At 33.9% G+C, this 21,331-nt stretch overlaps 1 long non-coding RNA gene across 1 annotated transcript; it reads left to right on the top strand.

Annotated features, from left to right (window-relative positions):
• Window positions 1–12,695: 12,695 nt before the first annotated feature.
• LOC139686239 (uncharacterized) lies at window positions 12,696–17,844 on the top strand. Its single transcript, XR_011700337.1, has 4 exons — window positions 12,696–12,864; window positions 13,579–13,761; window positions 14,858–15,129; window positions 17,703–17,844. It is a non-coding gene; the product is annotated as an uncharacterized lncRNA (long non-coding RNA).
• Window positions 17,845–21,331: the final 3,487 nt, after the last annotated feature.

The following is a 21,331-nucleotide window of genomic DNA, read 5'->3' as shown; positions in this document are numbered from 1 at the left end:
CAAATTATAGCAATCGAGAGAGATGATTTTATTTATTTGTAAAATGGAAAGGTTATATTTTGCCTCGAAACTCTTTGTAGATGTGTACTTTTATATTGAAATAATTTGCACCTGAAACATTCTTTCAAGATTCATAAACATAATTTTTAAACGCTTACAATAGTCGCCATACCCTTTCCCGCTACGATATCAATTGAAAACATAGATTATGTTTTAAATTACTGTTTAAAAAACCTGTGTTTAGGCGGATATAATACCATTACCTCATTATTATAAGCACTTCAAATAATTTGCTCGTCTTACATATAGGGTGACGATATGTGTCATATATGTATGAGAATTTATTGATCCAAATCGAAAAACAGTTGCTTCAGACTGCAATTTAAGATTTTCGTATATTTGATTATAAAAAGCAGGCAGAAATTTAACATTCAGGAATAATTTGATATATATACGGGGTGTGTTCAGATAAGAACTGGAAGTTTTGAACTAAGCGGGTTTGGATAGGCCGATTGTCAAGATTTCTTTTTATTAGGTTGGCATACAAGCCCCTTAAAGTTTGATAAAATTTTCAGCTATGTTCACTGTTTCCTCTTTGCCAGTGTTGAAGCCGCTTAAGAGTTAGACATGATTTTTAGAGCGGGAGACGATTTCCGTTTGCTTTAAAATAACATGGAAATAAACATTTGTAAATCAAGCTCTAGCTTCGACGTCATATCCGTTTAAACCCCATGTTTCGTCAGTTATAATTTCACACTTTTCAGTAATTCTGCTCGGTTCAAGTCATTCAAGAGACTTGACCCGAGCAACTTTCACTTCGCTGCTGTTTTTATTATTGTTCAAAGTATCACAATTTTGGAACACATTTTGCCGTTTCACATGCGTTTTATATTATAAACATTCGATTAAATATATTTAATTAGAACTAGTCAATCCTGACATGCCAAAAATCATCTTCAACGACTTCTCTCTGGTTAATTAGATCATGGCGATCATTTCATAGACAATTTATTTCACTTTTAATCCAAGTTTTAATTATTGGTTTTATTATTGTTGATGCGTGCTGACGGCGTCCGTTCGTCATCTTCAAACATCTTCACGGACATTGGATTGGAAACGCTTACATATATTAAAAAACCATAAAGAGTGATCAACCCGAAGGTCGGTATAGTAGGTGAGTTAGAGATCACCCAGTACTAAGCCCTATGCGGCGTGTGAAAATTCTCACATCAGGGTAGGGGGGGCCAGTTCCTTAATACACTGTGCCGGTTATGGTTTCCCAGGTAGACCTGGTACCCAAAAAATCACATAGCTTGGATGGAGCTGCAGGTGCCCAGAGTGACTTACCCGGGAATCGAACCCGGAACCATCCGATCAGCAGTCCAACGCACGCTATTTATTAACATATAAAAATATGAATATATATATATATATATATGTACATATCGCCCTTTATGTGTTTTCCTATCCCTTTTCCTTATACCTGTTTCTATATAAATGAGTATATATACAGGGTTCGTCCGGAAAATAAGTGTACTGATTTTTTCCCGCCGCTCCAGGCGCGCCCAGAACCACTCTGACGGGCTGCGATTGGAGGGGGGTATGTTGGCAAGCGACGCTGAAAAAGGCAGTCGGCTCTGAGCTGTGGTGTAGTGAGGAGCTCTATTAACACGAACCTCCACGCTCGACCCACGTCACGGAACGCGATGCCGAAGTTTTTGGAGCAGCGTTATTCCATCAAATTTGCGGTAAAGCTTGGGAAATCGTCTACCGAAACTGTGGGTATGTTTAACCAGGCTTACGGGGAGTCAGCCATGTCCAGAAACATGATCTTTCGGTGGCACAAGATGTTCGTGGAGGGAAGAGAAGAGGTCGACGACGAACCACGGCCTCGACACCCATCAACGACACTCACCGACGAAAATGTGCGAAAAGTTCGCGATGTACTGAACTCTGATCGTCGTCTTAGTGTTCAGATGATAGCAGAGCAGTGTAATGTACCAAAAACAAACTGCCTGCGTCCGGCCAGCGATCAAAAACATCTGGCGGCTGCATCACGACATTGCGCCGTCTCACACCGCGCTTGTCGTGCCGGACTTTTTGGCCAAGCAGGGCGTGGCAACGCTGCCGCACCCGCCCTACAGCCCGGACTTGGCACCACCGGACTTCTTTCTGTTCCCGAAGATAATGAGGAGTTTGAAAGGAACGCGATACGTAAATATATATACGATACGATATATACGATACGATAAATGATAAATATATACTACCTTGATCAAAAAGTTCCCGGAATAACCACCGTGTGGCGCTCCCATCGTTCCGATTTGAGTTCTATTTTTTTGTTAAATTGGTACATCTGTTGTTGATATTCCCTTTAAATCTTAGTGTCATAACTTGACATTTGCAAAAGTTACGTAGCCAAGAGTACATCTATCTCTGTGTGTGTTGGCGATTTTTTACAATTGCAGAAATGGATTTAAATTTGCAACAACGAACTTGTATTAAATTTTGCGTAAAAACGGATTTAGTGGCGCACTTTTAGTATATATATGCATATATATATATCATTGTATAAATATATATATATATATATATATATATATATATATATATATATATATATATATATATATATATATATATATATATATATATACATATATATAAATAAATATATATATATATTTATATAATTATATTTATATATATATGCATATATATATATATAATTATATATATCTATATATAATTATATATATATATAATATCTTCGAAATGGAACCCTCTTCGGCGACACACACAAATATAAACACACATGTAGATTTTTAGAATATAGAAACACAAAGAAAGGACACTCACAATTTGTTATTTTACGTTTCGACAGCACGGCTGTCGTCTTCAGAATGGCGTTCTCGGGTAAGAGCGGAGAGGATGTGCGGGGGAGAGGTGGGGGAAGGAGAGGTAAAGGGACCAATAGGAAATGAACAAGGGGGGGATATGTAGGCAGCCAATTGTTGTATTCAGTGGGCTTGGTTCAGCCCGGGCGGTTTGAATGATTGGGCCACCCAGATATGCGCCATCTCGCGGGTTCTCACCTCTATTATACTCGCAGATTTGGGAAGGATTTCAATCACCGAAACAGAGAAGCAGTCGTCAAAAGATTGGTTGTGGGAAGCGGTGTGAGTAGGGATGGTATAATTAAGAAAGGTGGGAGAATTGTTGGAATATCGGTGGTTATTCATGCGGAGGGAAAGTGCGGTCGTGCATTCGCCCACGTAGAAGGCAGGGCAGAAGTTACAGGAGAGGCGATATATAATATTTTTTGAGGTACAGGTGGCCGGAGTTGCAGTGGTTGGGAGTTGGTACTGAGTGAGGGGGAGGGTCTTAAAAGATGACAGCAGACTCCCCATTTCTATTTGCTACCCAAAATTCCCTTCCTTGTATAGGAATATACATATATATAAATATAAATATATATAAATATATATATACATATATATATATACACACATATATATATATATATATATATATATATATATATATATATATATATATATGTGTGTGTGTGTGTGTGTTTATGTTATATCTATCCATATATAATATGAATTTTAATATTAAACGTATAATATACTTAATAATGAAATAATATTTCTTTAATCCCTTCTAGGGTCAGCAAGATTGTTTATTTTTAGATTTGAATTCATTCTTTGCTGTGCACATTTTGCACCACTAAAATACTAACTTTAACCCTTTATTACCTATTTTTTAATTAAATATTAATGTTATATTTATTTTGTTGCATTTTATTCGGAAGCAGAGAATGATGTCAGCACAGCGGACCGAAAGAATACAGAATGTGTTTGAGTGGGCTTATAGGAGTCTATTTGGAAACTTGATTGCTTCTGGTTTGACCCCTGACCTAAGCCAAGGCACAAAGAACTTGCTAAGGGAGAACTTTACGAGGCTGACCTTGAATGCGAGCGATGAGGACACAGAGGGCACCAATAGCTACGAGCAGGATCCCGGTAGCAACCACTCGGCAAGTACATTGGATCAAATGTGAATCTTTAGATTTTAATTGCCATCTCTAAAAATCCTCATTCCTTCATTCAGTTGTGTGTGTATATATATATATATATATATATATATATATATATATATATATACACGTATAAATATATATTATTTGTTAACTGATTAATTCATGCGTCAGTTCATTAATTCATTCATCCAATCGATATGTTTTAATTCTTTCACTCATTTATCCGGTAGTTCATTCAATCATTCAGTTATTAATTCAATTATTCGAGAAGTCGTTCTTTCATTCATTCTGTCATCCCTTCAACCCACTTATTCATTCACGGAGTCGGAATCTTATATTCGTTCACTCTATGGGTCGGTCTTTTATTTAATTCATTCATTTGTTTAATTAGTTTGATTATGGTTTTATGTCGCTCAGGAGAATAACAGGACGTCGTGAAACGAATATTTATGTCTAGCATGGGAACAATAACGGAAATTTAAGATTTAAATAAAATAGTTTTCTAACTAAAAAGAAATTTTTTTGAAATCTGCAATTTAAACAGGACATTAGCACACACCCTGACGCATTTCCCTTAAAGGATTATAAGCTCTTTCGTTCCGTCACTGAAGAACAAACTCTTTCGACTTTTCTCGAATCCATTTGAATTGACAGCTGCGACTTCACCTCATCAAATTCCGAGGTGTAATGATTACCCTTGGAGATATGTGTCTCTTGAGGTTATAAGGAAATAAATTATAATCCCACGACTCAAGATACTAAGGGAATAAGGTGGAGGTTGTTGAAATCGGTCCATATTACTATAGGTTTCTCAGAGCCTCTCCTGCTGCACGCGAATTGTTTGTGGACGAGCGTTGTAGCCACATTGGAAGATTGACGCCAGGCTGCCTTTAACACGACAAACTCGTCTTCATAAGTGTTTTTAGAGCCTGTATATATACTGAGAAGGATTTTACCGATGCCCCTCTTTCCAAAAAATCGGTCTCATAAACTCTGTGAGCATCCCAAAACATAGTCAAAAGAAGTTTCATCATCATCCAATGTGACTTTTCCAAGCTCGAAACAACGAAATTTTACTATCCAGTTATTTACAGTGTGCCATTCAACAGTATTGTCACAATAAACGGCTTTTATACGATGTTAAATCTCACTAGAAATAACTTCTTCAGCACTTAAAAATTCCATATCAATTCGCTGTTTAAACTCGCCATATTGGAATAGCACTGGAATACGTCTCCATAATTCCTCTTCTCAAAATACACTGGATGAACGTAACGACCTCCAACATGCGCATGACTGTTTAGGGGGAATGTTACTTCCACATGCCACCAGGAGTAATGTCGTCGCACAAATTCATTCTCGGGACTGAGAGGGGGCTGGGGGACCACCGAGGTTCTCTGGGTTAGAATTTTGGTAATGAGGAAGGACGTGTGGCTCGGTGTATGTGGCATGTGACTGGGTACTCAATAGCGCCGTGTAACAAAATTGAAAAACACACTTCACGCGGAAGCATGCCTTTCCGCTCAGACTGCTCTGAGCAAACTATTGACCGGCTATGTTATAAGGCCAGACCACCGAACAAAATTTCTGACCGGTTTTACCTCGCTTCAATGGATAGCATCGTTACAAATTATAAAAATTAGTTTCATATGGAGCCATGTGTGTGTATCAACAAAATCCTCCAATCTACGTCTATCTTCTTCTCTCATTCATCACGTCTACGTGAATGTGTGAAGTTTGATATTGTAGTCTGTTAAGTTTCGAGTGTAATTCGGTGATTAGTTCATTTAACGTTTATAAGTATTAAGCTCTGATTTGGTCTTTATTCTTGCAGAAGTTGGTGTTCAATATGTTGATGTCGGTTGACATGGTGGGATTCACATATTATTGCTCATCCCAGCTCATGGAATCGGAGAACTGCTTCAGGATGGCCTACAGTTACTACCTCCATCGCTACGGGCCCAATTCCTTCAGGGCAAGGCGAATGAAGACGAAGTTGGCCAAGACCCTGCTGGCCATGGGACGATACGACGATATTCTCATTGAACTGAAGCTGGACGCCAATGTGGACGAGTACGGAACTCCTCTGAAGAGCGAGACGACGGTGTACCTCAAGTACGCCTACGGAAGAGCCCTTCTCTACAAGAACCTGACCCTGCTGGCTGTTCCATACATATCTCTAGCTTACATGGGCTGCATGGACTTGGAAAAAAAGGTAAGATAATCATTACCTGGAATATATGTTTACATACGCATACAGGTTCCTTGGGAAAGGTGGCTTGTGCCACCGAAAACTCTAAAATTTGTGTACGTCTTATTTTACGTGTTTCAGTGTCTTTGTCTTAATCCGCAAGTGTTAACTTCGCAGGCATAATTATTATTCACAAACTAAGCACTGAAAAATATTAGTTCACAAACAAAATTACCTGCCGAAGCACTCCTGGTCGGGGCATGTGGAAGTAACATTCCCACTCAACATGCCAACGTAGGTCCATCCAGCATACTGTGAGAAGTGGAAGTATAGAGACGTGTTCTTGTGCTATGTCAACGCCAGTCAAACAGCTTGCTGCTATCGAATTTTGCAACTGCTAATGAATAATGGACTCCTACTGAGATTCATCGTCATTTATACGTTGTTTATTGTGTCCCTTGCTGTTGATAGGTCACCTTTAAATTGATGGGTAGTAAAATTTCGTGGTTGCGAGCCTTTAAAGCTAAAATTGTTGATAAAACTTTCAGCGGATGTCTGATTACTGACCCATTGACGAGAAACATTGAGAACTCGTCTAATATGCAAGATGCCCGGCGAATCACTCATTAAAAGCGCATCGCCAACCATATTCGAATATCCAAGGCAGCCTGGCCAGCCATTAATAACCTTGAAACATGACTATACAGCGCTTGTCCACACACAATTGTGTGTGCTACTGGAGAGGATCTTCAGAACCTAAGAAATTTAAACCGATTTCAACAACCTCCTCCTTATTCCTTGGGATCTTGAGATTTGTATTCTGTTTTTCCTCATCAACTCAAAGAGACACACCTCAAAGTGTAATGATCACTACACCTCGGACGATAAGGTGAAGGCAGCTGTCGATAACAGAACCCTGTTCAACTCATGTTAATTAATTTAAATTAAAATTTTTATAACCTGATGAATTCTTTTCGCAACGTATTTAATGAAAATCCTAGTTATATATGGTACATAATCATACACACAAACACACACACATTAATATATATAAATTTAAATGTATATATGTATAAATATATATATATAAATAAATATAAATAAATAAATATATATAAATATAAATATAAATATAAATATATATATATATATATATATATATATATATATATATATATATATATATATATATATATATATATATATAGCTGCCCCTCCAAACCCGTCCCTTCGGAATTCCCTCCCCACCTTCCCCTTCCATCCATCGCTCCAGCCCTCGTATTGCCTTCAGTTCTGTCCCTCTCCTCCTTGATAAAGGTGGCAACGACCACCGAAAATTCGAAAAATAGTGAGTCTCTTTTTTTGTGTGTTTCTGTGTTTTTGTCTGTGTCCACTAGTGCTAAGTGTTATACATTATATATATATATATATATATATATATATATATATATATATATATATATATATATATATATATATATATATATAATTATTTTATATATGATTTCGTCGAAGTAACACGAAAGTGTTGAACAACAAACTTGGACAGCAAAAAACAATAGAAAAACTCATAAAAAGACCATTTGCTAGTTATTTTTGATCATTTCGGCGGTATTCAACTCCGTGTTCTATATCTATTCTATTTCTTCCGATGAAGTGGTTATTTCTTGATCATTTCGACGGATGTATTCCGGCTAAATGATCAAGAAATAACGTGTGAGAAATCTTTTTATGTGTTTTGATATTGTTTGTTGCTGTCCAAGTTTGTTATATATATCTATATATATATATATATATATATATATATATATATATATATATATATATATATATATATATATATATATATATATATATATATATATATATATGTGTGTGTGTGTGTGTGAGTGCATGTAAATTTCATTCATACACGTTTAACTTGAATACAAAAAGTAACGTAAAATGCATTGGAAGAGTATTTTTGTATATATTTTTTATATATCTATTACGCTTTTCTATCCCTAGGATAACGCGGATGTTTTGAAGAGCATATTGGGACTAGTGTTGGACCACCTCGAAATGAAAAGGATAGGATTTTCAATTTACATGATGAAGAGATTGGAGACCATCTTCCTTCATCGCCTGAGACGTGGTGATTGCCCCGCTGAATTCTTCGAATTCGCATCTCGGTTCGGCGAAAAACTACAGAAGAATGGACTGGAACAGAATCTAATTGCCATGTACACAAGGGCAGTTGACTTATTCACCAACTTGGGCAACGATGACCTCTATTTCTTGGTGTCGGCCATCGGGGTGAACTTCCCTAAGGGTTCTGTCCATAACAGGGACTCCTTGCAAGGGATAGTCTTCGTCCATGACCGTCTGCTGTCTACGATAACCAGAGCCGACTCATTGGCTCTGAAGAAATTGAAGCTGACGACGAATTTAATCTGCACGCACGGGGAAAATTCCCAAATCATTTCCTTGCTAACGGGAACAGTGGACGTATTGTTCAAAATCCTGAATCCGGGTGACCCCTTCCTCACATTGCTCCTGGAGCATATCAACCTGAGAATGTACCCACATCTCCTACCAGGACAAGAGTATAGACCGACTACAAACTGAAAGAATTTTTAACTCACTTTACTAGGCATTGTTACAGTCATCATCAGTATTTCAAGCCTAGGATTGGTTCACTGCCCTCCATTCTACTCTATTCAGAGTATATTCCCCCAATCCCTGATACCTTATCAGTTTTTCATCCATGTTAATTTTCCCCATGTACTTGTCTCTTGGCATTTTCCTAGTGGTATGTCTTCCCGCCTATTTAATCCTATTAATTTATATTCCTAATCAATGTAATGCGTCTCAATGTGATCAAGTGGCATAGATGGTTCCCCACCTTAGTCCTATCCTCTTCTGCTCTTCTATATACTTATACTACTTATAGTTCTATATCTTTCCTTTCTTATTCCGTCCATTTAATCTATTCGGCATTCTAAGCACCATTTTTCGAAGGCTCCTATTCTATTCTTTGCTGATGAACTTTCCCAATGTTCCAAGTCTCGGACCTAAAGAGCGCCATGCTCCACACGAAAGTCTTGACGAATTGCTTTCTTGTTTTTATCAAGCCTTCTTTTAAAATAGTAATTGCCTCTTCTTCATGAATTATTTCTTAACTTGGGCTATTCTTCGGTTAATACCCGTCGAACTTCTGCCAATCCATAATACTATACTGCTCCCAGGTAGTGATGAAGGACTTGCTCTAGTTTCACTCCTCGAATTGTCATACCTGGCCTTCACCTTTCATTACGCCATTTTCAAGTGGTCTTTTTTCACTAAGGGTAAATTTTTCAGTACTTTTCAAACATGACCGATTTTAATTTCTGATGGGGTAAACCTTAGACCCTCCCTCTAATTATTACTTATATAACCGAGGAAGATATTTATTTTTCAATCCTTAAAGATAAATTGTCACTGTTCGGAGGTACTTTTGTGTTTCAACCAAGGCTACATAATCTTCTTAAGGTCATCATCATTGTATAACGCGGCAGTTTTCCATTGTTTCATTGTTCTAAATCTCAAATGACGTCATTTAAGTTTTGAAAACTACAATTTATTTTTTGAGTTCTTAAAAATGTTTTTAAAAAAAAGAACAATACCTTTTATACTTTTAAATACAAAATTTGCCAGAAATCTTCATCATTATAGTGCCTTACGGAATAAAAGTGCCTTAAATGTAAGGACCTTGACGCTGTTTTTCATTATATCATTAGACATGTATGAAATAAAAATGGCATTATTTTAATATATATTCATTTACATTGTCTAGAAGTTTATGTTTTATAATGTTAATGTTTGAAGAAATATCATAAAATGAGTGTTTCTTTGTATATAATTCAATAAATGATAGCTAGTTTTGTAACAACTTCGTTTTGTATACGTTATGTATAAATTCTCTTTGAATAAAATTAATTCTTGTGTATCTATATTTTTAATAATTAATTAATATTTATATATCTAAACATAATTCAAACACTAATGTAATAAACACGTTAACATGTACACATCAACTGGATCTGGACTGGATCAATTTATCTGCAATTAGGATAAGCTCTAATACCATAACTCATGATATAAATAACTAATATTTGCAACTTATTTCCAAATATATTTGTTGACTTTTTACTAGCGCAGAAAATAATATGGAGGCATTGATAATGCCTTTATTTAAAATTTAAAAATTAAATTTTACAGATCTTATTTTAATATTAAAAGTTGCGCACATTTTTTGTCAAATGTCAAAAAAGTAATGTTAGATTTATATTTTGATGCAACAGTTCCAAAGTGCGAAAATGATTCGCCTGGTCAAGGCGAATTTGATTTTTACACTTCGAAATCGTTGCATTGAAATGCATGACTCCGATGAAATAATTTACTTTTGCAACTTCTCCCATCTAGGAATTTATATTTTAATGTTTAATCTTTTAAAATATTTTGACAGCGATGGTTATTAATTTGATTAATTATATTAATATATTTCATGCCAATGTTTTAGCTATATTTATATCGCCTTCTCATCAAAGACGTGTAGTTTTTTTTAATAAATGTGTTTTTTATTATGAAACACCATTACCAGGACCACTTCATTCTGTAATATTTGTTAAAATGTTTACATTAAATGTTTCATTTATGAAGATTGTGAGTTTAATACCTGGCGTGGAATGTGTCGAATTACTATGTAATTACTCATTTCAAAATAAAGTTTTTGTTTCAATAGGTTATTATTACTAATATCTTATATATGATATAGTTATTTGTCCAAGAATTATGTTTAAAGCTAAAAGAAGAGGATTGAATTTGATAAGGCAGAGGGTAAAGGTTGTAAAAAAGGATATATTTGGAATTATTTTTAAGACATGTAGCAAGAAAATAAATTTGGTGAAAAAATGGAATGGATAGATTTTAATGTCTGATTCAGGGATGTTAAATCAATCGCAACAGTAAGCAATTTTTTACTGAAGCAAACTCAGGGCATGGAAAACGCACATGGGCTCAAAAAGATAGGTTAAGGTGTGAAAAATGGACAGTAAAAAGATAATTATTTTCATTTCATTATAATTACGAAAAACTTAAATAAAGAAAGAAAATAAAAATTTTTATTAAAAAGTAAAATACTTATTTTTGAAATATTCTTTCATCATAACAAAAATAACACGAAAAAAATTAATTTATTTTATAAATATTCTTACCTCTTTTTTTAGACCTTTACAAAATCTAAAAAAAGAAACAAGATTACGATTAGAGAACAAAAAAACAGATAAAAACACGCATATGAAAACTATTCCGAACTTTGGTGTCTAAACCATCTTTTTCTTTGGAAGAGAAAGAATTTTAAGGAGGTTTTAAGAGCACAAGGGCAATGAATGGAAGGGAAAGGGAGGTAGAGATATGAGAATGGAAAGTGTAGCATTGATATGGAAGGTGTCGGGACCGAAGGATGAATTTAATCATTTTAAATTAATAATATTCAATTTATGCATTATATTAATACTTGGTTCAAATCAGGAGCTAAATAATCGCCAGATTCAGTTTTTTTGAATTTTAAAGAAGAGTCAAAGGATGAGAGGGATGCTAAAATGTAGAAATATTAGCATTAAACATTGTTAAAACACATTTTCGGACGAGTTTTATCAGAATGCCATTAATTAATAATATTATGCGCATTTCTCTCATAATTATGTTCTGAAATTGCATGCGTCGCCACCATGACGGCTGCTCCACCTGCTTCCACCTCACAGATGTTTGGTTTATCTTCACTCAAAGGGACACATTTCCATTAATGCTGCCTCTTTATCCCATCTATGCAATAACAGCCGTTTCTCCATCAATTAAAAACCTTTCGGGTTTCGCGTGCTCGTCGTCACTCCCATGGCAATGGCGTCAACACATGTAGGATTCAAAATAAACAATATGTCGTGTTTCAGAGCCAGAATTGTTCCCTCACATTTTTTAAATAAATTTTATCTATTGTAAGGGAGTGTTATGTTCGGAGGCGTATTTTGGGATTGGGAGCAACTGAATCAGGGAATAATTCTTGCAAAGAGGGCCCATGGTTTTAAATTCTGACTCTAATTTTAATTCTAATTTTATATTATGGCATATAAATGGCAGGTGACACAAATATATTGGTTATCTGTTATAACGTGGGTATAAATAATAAAAGGAAAAACCGAAATACTGTCTGAAGAATGTTTCTTTTGCAGTAATGTAATAGGTGTTAAAATTATGTTATGTTGCAGGGAAGCATTTCAATAATATGGTACGTTGTGATATGAAGTAATTCATTCACATTTAAAATGCGCGGGAATTCTTTTTTTTGCGCACGACCACACTCGGTTGTTTCTTGTGCTTCCTATATCCACGTTCAGGGAACGCAAGTAGTCATTTCCCCCTTTCCTCCGGACATATGCCACGTCGTCCGGATGTGACGTCATCCTCTTCTTCCCCGCCTTCGAGAATCTTCCACAGTCTTCTCCTGGCCAAGGAACAGATCAGCAGCAGGACGAGAAAGGACTCTCCGGTATTTTCCGTAGAGATTTCTTATAAATTCGCTGATAGGGCAAGACAGCTACAAAGAGACCAGGTTAGACAGTTCTTTTTTTAAATATAAAAACCCAAAAGAATTGTTATCTTTAAGATTTCATTGACAATCTGAAATTTCCAGTGACTTATTTCTTTGCCACCGTTTGGGAAATATTACTTCATGAAAGAGTGCAGTGTTTGAATTATTTTGATACGTTCATTGAATTGAGTTTGTTCCTTTAATTTCTCACTTTGGAACGATTTTTATTTTCTTTAACTAAAGACTAAAGGTGACTTTTATTTTCTTTAACTAAAGGTGACCAAAGTGATGCAGTATATTATGGTTGATAACTGTAATGTTTTTTACCGAAATATTTATTTTTATTGTGTGTGCGTATTGAAATTCCAAGTCAACGTAACGTCCTGTAAAAAACTGTCTTTCGAGAAAAATAAAATTTCACAGATGATGAAAATATATTGCATTTGAGATTTAGCAAAAACATGTACATCTATGTGTAGGCTGAAGTGCGTAATTATTAATTTTTAACAGCAGAGATAACATTTGATTATTCCGTGGGGTCCCATGAGCAGACAATTGAAATATGCTCCATATTCTGTGTAGTCTTATCTCATTTTGTCATAGTTGACTTTTGACCATCAATTACCTTTCTCTATTTTTGATATATTTTAATTGACCCACCAGATAGAACAGGTTTTAAATAACAAGTCATCAGCTGAAGATTTTTTTAAATATTTCTTTATATTTTTTCTACAGTGTACTTGACAGCATCCCTCTTAGATTTGCAACTGGAGATGGATCAACAACGTGGCGAGATGTCAGAGAATGGACCAAGACCCCTCCCCATTCCATTTGTTACAGACATCTCAAACACGCGAATCGCCGGCGCTAGGATGAATTCACAAGAACCAAGCGACACTGCAAATTGTTCCAATGCAGGTAAATTCCTGACTTTACGCATCAGGGCAACCATGTAAGTTGTTACCATGTATTATGTAAGTTCGTAAGACATCACCAATTTGTATATTCGTCATACGTGAATTTAGGGCGTTGGTAATAGCTATTTAATAGTCTTCAATACGTGATGTAGAAACATGGTATCTCCTCCCTAAGTATTCCCAAATATTTCACGACTTTGAAATAAATTTTCGACTTCATAATCGATTTATTTCACATTTTATTTATTCTAATTACCGTTTTTCCCATCGATAACACGCACCCAGAACTTTGTAAATATCATGAATTTGTATAGATGCCGCGCGCCCAGGACTATATAGTTCACCCAAACGTGTATAGATGCCGTGCTTCTCTGTATATACATATATGTGTGCGCGCCGTAATTATATATGACGTGTTTGTAAAATTACGTCTACATCGGATGTGTGTTTGTTTAAAAATACGTCTTATGTTTGGATTTTTTTCAATTTTCATTACGTAACACGCATCGTAATTTTTTCGATCATTTGAAACTCTTTGTGTGCAGATAACGTGAACGTAATGGATTGAAAAACGTGGAAATATATTTTTAATGTGATTACTTTAATGATTTTGCAAAGTCCTTTTGAATACGTTCGAATTTCATATCATTTTAATTGTGATAATCTTCGATTAATTGAAAACTTTATTTAAAATTCAGAGAAAATTGTTTACTTTTAAAAAATGCGTGATCCTAAGTTTACAAAAACTCTAAAATTAATTATAATTAATTTTCATGCTTTTGTGAGATTTTTGTGAGCTGAGTAAATAGGATTTTAAATATGTTAAAATGTGAATACTTGTTAATTAACTCCGTACTTACACAAAGATACTCACTCATGTGTACGTATATGATTGCATTCTATCCATTCACTCTTGAATATTGGTAGGAGAAGAAGATATCTCCAACTAATGATTGATTAACCTTCCTTTTTTCAATATTATATTGAATATCCACGGGCATTGCATCCTCTCCGTCTTTTGAAAATAAAAAAAATAAAAAATGAATTTACCAATGCAAATATTTATTCCTTTTGCGGACAACCACGATGTCCTGCAGATGCCACGCAGGGGTCTCCTGTTGTTCCAAAAGAGGGTTCTCGTCGCAACCCTCCAGATGATGGAATTAGAATGATCATTGTTACTTCGACCAGAGACCCACAATTGTTGTCTGCACTGCGTCAATACTGCTTAGGTCATTGCCGCTGGTGCCATCAACGCGGCTGTGGAGGAATTAAGAAGCGACATAAATGGAATCCACGTCAAGGGGGAACTCGTTAAGGCCCAACGGTTGTCTCGGCGCAGGGGCAAATGAAGGGAGAAATCACAAAGGTGGGTTTTGGGAATGTTTTCACATCCCTGAACTGAAATTAGTTTAAAAAAATCATTTTAGGTTTATTTTTGGTTTGAAAAAATGAAGTATTTTTTAAATGGGAGAAGAATCTTGCAGTACATATTCGTAAAATTAATAAACATTGATAGTTATGATATTTTAATTAATATTCTTTTAAGTTGTATATTTAATAGTTATATCCATATAACTTAGCCTAGACATTTCACCCTCTTGCTAGGTTCCCTGTTTTATGTCCTTTATAATTTGCCCTATGTACTTGTCTCTTTGCCTTCCTTGTGAAATGTCTTCCCTTCTATTTTTCCTTCTTTTATATTCCTAATCAATCAATTTTCTCATGAGTCATATGTCCAATCCATCTAGCTCTTCTTTGCCATTGAGTGTTCCTCATAACAGTCCTTTTCTCTTATCTGCTGTTCTCTATACTCCCTCATTCATTCTTACTTTGTCTTTGTCCATTTTATCTCTTAAGCATTCTAATAAACACAATGTTTCAAATACATCTCTTCTCCATTGGTCCACTTTCCCAATATTCCATGTCTTCAAACAGTAGAGTGCCGTGCTCTGGCCAAAAGTCTTGACAAACTGATTCCTTGTTTTTGCAATCTTATGTTCTTTGAACATAGTAGTCTCCTCTCCTTCTCAATGAATCTCCTCTTTGCTTGAGCCATTTTTTATTTGATGTCAGTCAAACTTATTCCACCTTAAGTTATACTGCTCTCAAAGTAGATAAAGTAGCCCAATTGCTCTTATTTCGTTACTGAAGTTTATTTTGTTAAAATATTGGATTTGAAAATGAATATCTTCATTTCAATGGCTAAGATTTTATCAGATATTTTTATGAATACATGTGAATTTTCCCCATTTGTATCATATTTAATATTTATGATTATTATGTTTATCAATTGAAATTTTTACATTAAATCCAAATAAATTTATTGTTTGCCTTGGAGTGCTGGACCTAGCAATCTTCATCATTTAATGTCAATTTTGATTATTGAATTTATTCAAAATTAGGTGTAATTAATTGTTTCGTTGGCTAGATTTCGTTCAAATTAGTATAGAAATGTAATGCTGATCATCTAAATTATTTTCAAAATATTATTACCATGTGGAATAATGGAAATAAGTGATTGAAGTGGGTTATATTGATATGAATCACTTGATATTTGGCAAATGTTACTGAAAATAGAACAAAATTAATTAAGATGGAGTACATTTGCTTCAGTGTCATTAGGCAATGAATAGCAGTTGTAGATTTTAAAATGTCAATTGTACAATGATTACTTTTGAAATAGATTTTTCCTATGTTTCAATAGAATTTTCAAATTATGATCACCATTTAGAGCAATCATTATTTTTTTTAAAGAGGAAATACACGTTTTTGATCTAATTAAGATGTAACCCTAATGATTTATAATTATTTTTAATATGATATTTAAAATTTACTTTGAAACATTTATGCTATTTTTAGAGCTTCTTGCAATACTGTAATACTTTTGGTTTAAAGTTTATTTCACATCATAAAGTACAATATAACATGACATGAAGTACTTTAAAGAAAGTACTTTTGACTCAATTATAATGTCATTTTTATTTGTTTCATAAAAAGAAACTAATCTATTATATTTATAAAATTTAATTCAGAAGATCTCGCAGCTGTCTTTCAAAGCATAGACATATGTAAGATTAAGACAGTTTCAAAATTACAATCATATTTTGTCTCATGTATAGTAATTTTCATCTTCTTTTCAAATTTCACAATTTATAGATTGGTGCCCTTCCAATGTTTTCCGCTGTTTTTCCAACAACCTCTTTGTTTTATCTCAATTTAACATCAACCTACTGGCAACCTACCTTAGATTTATTCTGTACAATGCATCTAAAAGAAATCTTAAATCTTCATTCTGGATTCTTAAGGCATCTAATGATATTAAGCAGTTTAGTATTTTCTCCAAGTAAAATGAGTTGAAGATGCTGTTTGTACCCATGACCTCTTGCTTATGCCTATTATAACCCTCTTACATATGTTTGTATTCTCAAAAACATCTAATAATCACTTCATATTATTAATGTCATCACCATTCATCTTATATGGACAAATTCAACAATTTATGAGTGTATAAACTAGATCAAGTGGATTTGATATCATAAAATCTGCGACATTTGGTATGTGTTTCGTATTTCAAGAGTGGACCTGGTCAGATGAAGGCCTATCCATTCAAAACTTTGAGATTTAATTATGAATGAATACTTTGTACAAATCATTGAATTATCTTTTTTATTACATCACATTCCTTGATAAAAATTATGTTCTTGATCGTGAGAGATCCCGTTTTTTGAAGTAATCCTTTGTATTTTTCTGTGTATGTTTAGAAATACCATCTTGGATGTTTAATTTTCTTAGCTAACTATGTGGAAACATTAAGAACTGAGGTATATCTATTGTCTTATAGGCTTTTGTTGACAGAATTATGTTGAAGGCATCACTGGATAGCTTTTTACACATCGATGTATTTCTGAAAATATTTTTTATAACCTTTGATAATTTCAGGAAAATATGTATTCACAGCATTTTGATGAAGGAGACCAATAGCAAGGAACTTCACCAACTTAAGAAGTAAGAAATGCCATTCATATATCACTGGCCAAAGATTGAAGAAACACCAAAAGTATTTGTGGAAAAATACAAGAAGATGAAGAAAAACCTGTCATTTGGTCATCCTTCAACATGATTTTGGGTGTTGTGCCATGGGATTACAATGGAGATCTAGGCTCAAAGTAGTTTTAGAAAATAACATCCCAGTTTGTAAACATGATTTGAAGTTGTAACACTTTCATATTAGTTTTAATAAATATACCTAGAGCTTTTACTTTTGATATTGTATTATTATTGAAAACCCTTTTCATTTTTCATATTTTAAATTATAGATTGTCATATTTTAATTAAATATTGTTTTGGATTAGTTATGTGAAAATGTGTTTATTATTTTGTTATTTACATAATTTTAAAGAATTTTTTCTTACAAAAAAAAAGATTCATTTTTTCTGATGCACTTTAAGTAATGATTTCTTTTGTTTTAAAATTGATAACATTCCTCTAAGAAACAGAACATGTTGGGATGATAAATTTAGTTGATAAGAATCACCAGGCATTTAAAAAAATGCCTTTATCACCAAAACTTGAAGAGAAATTGGTTGTATTAAAAGCAGCTCCAATTTTTTAATGATATTTTTTAATGATAGAGTTTAGCACCTTTCAGCAGAGATATTAGACTCTGGACTGGTAATTAGTAGAAGCATTAATTCCAAAGATACTTCAAACTATTTTACAGAAATCATTGTAATATCGAGGATGATTAGTATATTTATAAGTACGTACCAAAGCTATACAATGAGAACAAATATAAATTAATCTAAATTAATGCTGTCATCTAGGAAGAGGAAGGCCATGTTACCATTAAAAATAAGACAGCAAGAACTAGAGCAGTTGGGGTAGTTCATTTATCTCAAAGATATTTTGGACCAAATGATTGCACAGCAGTGAGGATGTAAAGAGAAGAATTACTTGAGGAAAAGAGTATTTCTGACAGGGATAATGAGTGTTGGTGTATAAAAAATAGGCTCCTTAAAATGTTGATGTGAATTGCATTGCTGTATTGCTTCAAAACATAGTCTTAGAACTGATAGGCTGGGGTATTGTGATAGGAATAGATTTGGAGATTTGGCTCTATAAGAAGTATTTGATTGGATTGATTTAAACTTCATATGGTGACACATTTTATCCAATTTGGCAATTATTATTTAATACCACAATGGTAGTTAGCCATTTTATTCTGATAAAAATATTTTTTTCCTCATTTACGTGGACTTGATTCAACTGAATGCAGAACATTTTTCAATCATATATTTATTTAAAAAATATTCATAATCAGCAGTATTACCAATTTACACAGTAAATTATACATACTAAAAACGAGAGTAAAGAGGAAAAAATACAATGAAAGCATGGCTGTAAACAAGAATCGAACATGGACAGGAGAAATATTTAATCATTTGATGGGTGAGATGAGAAATTGGGTTTTAAAATGGTTGCATGATAAATTAAAAGGTTAGACAGTGTGAATTGGGGGAGTGAAATAAGAAGGAAGGAGAGGCAAAATGAAGGTGTAGTATTAATTGAGAGATATCCCAGGAATAAGAGCTGAGATGGGGTACGGAATGGATGGATTGAGTAGGTATCCTGTCTTTGAAGTGAAAGGGACAGACAGAGAGCAATCCAAAGTCGAGTTTAGGGTATTGTGGAGGAATTTTAAATCAGCTTTAAGTCTGTGGTATTGGTGAGAAGAAATGGATAAAGAAGACAGGACATATTGTTCAAATGTAGAGACTTGGTGTTTGACTATTTTGGCAAAGAATTAATATGTACAATCAAAGGATTTAAGATTAATTGCAGATGAGGTGAAGTGATTGATACCATGAGAAGGAGAGTTGTTCAGATGTATGAGTGGAGTACTATTTGATCTTTAATATTCGTTTCCATTATGTTAAGATAAAATAATGAAAATAAAATCGTATGTGAACAGATATATTTGCATACTTTCTGTATTGCTTATAGGAAATCATGTATGGCATTATTGTCACAATTGAATGTTCTTCTGATACTACTCATCTATCCGTTTGCCATATCTGTTTTTATCAAAAGACCTAATAAGGACATTGCTTTATTTTTCACAGTTCACAGTCTTAATGTGATTGGAGTAATTTAGTTTACAGTTGGTTAAAATGCCTAGATCTTTCATAGTTTTTACTCTGTTTGACCTAATGGTGTAGTTGGTTGAGTTAAGGTCTTGTTTTCAGAGAAAAACTCATCGTATTATATTTTCAGGGTTTAAGTTAAACTTAGTGGTATAAGACTACAGGAAAATTTGATTTAAGACAGGTTGAAGGTGAATACAGTCAGACATTTTATTAATCTTCTTGTAAATCTTGCAACCATCAGCATAGTGAATGGCGTGAACATGAGAGGAAAGGAGACAGGAAGGAAGATCATTATTGAGAAAATAAGGCCAAAAGATACTGCCTTTAAGAATTCTAGAAGTTAGAAGAGACCAAGATTAAGGGAGAAGGAGCATCTAAGATTATCACATGCTGGGTTCTGCAGTTGAGAGAGCTAGAAAGAAGACTTGAGGAATACACCATGTATGACAAACTGCTCTTGGCAAAGTTTACAATTTAGGAGTTGATAATGGAGGATTTTGAAAGCCTTAGAGAAGTTAAGTTATATTAGGGTAGCATTTAGTTTTCTTGATTTGTCTATTGCCATGGCAGCTTAATGCCCAGCAGCCAAGGAAACATGAGGAAATAATAAGGAAAGGTCAAATGATACATATATTTACAAATGTATTACCTTAAATGATATCATGTAATGTCATTGGACTACATAAAATAAGTATCAAATTATGAATATAAGTATTTGCAACTTTAATGACCTTTAATGATATCTTATGATGTTTTTGGCAAAAGTTTACCCATTCTTATGTAAACTCTGAGATAATTTATGAATTCTGGTACAGATTTCGTGCAATAAAAAGATTGTTCTAAGAAAAATCACAAAAATTATAATTTACCTGCATTATATTTAACAATAAGATCAAGTTTTCAAATGTCACATCTGATTCCTTAGTTTTCATTATTTTAAGCGAATAGTTTTTAATTGAAATAGTGTTTGAGAAAGCCTCTTTGCAGACTCTTATGTGTTGCTTATAGGAGGACAATATGCACAGAATAATTGAAACATTTAGATGCTCTTCTGATATCTATGCTTTTGCCTAATTTGTTTTTATTGAAAAATATAATCATTGTCTATCATTCAAATACATCCACTCTAATATTCAATTAGGAATCCATCAAAACATCCTAACAAGTAAGCATAAATTAATAATTTTATTCAAAAGCCCAACGGCAATGTGGTGTAAGGATTGATATCCAAATAAATTATACTCAACCATCATTTATTTTAAGTAAACATAATTTTATTCCTTGTTTTGGAACATAAGCAAGCATTTCAGTCAACATTTTTGTTTGAGAAATCAGAGTTAAATTATTTTGAAACCAAAACGGATTATATGGAGACAAGTGAAACTTGAGGACAATAAAACCATAAACACAGTAATCAACCCA

Source organism: Hetaerina americana, unplaced genomic scaffold (assembly GCF_022747635.1).
Source record: "Hetaerina americana unplaced genomic scaffold, ioHetAmer1.1.p SCAF_135, whole genome shotgun sequence".
NCBI classification, from domain to species: Eukaryota; Metazoa; Arthropoda; class Insecta; order Odonata; family Calopterygidae; genus Hetaerina; species Hetaerina americana.
The sequence above is the reverse complement of the archived record's forward strand: the minus strand, read 5'-3'. Positions and strand labels throughout refer to the sequence as shown.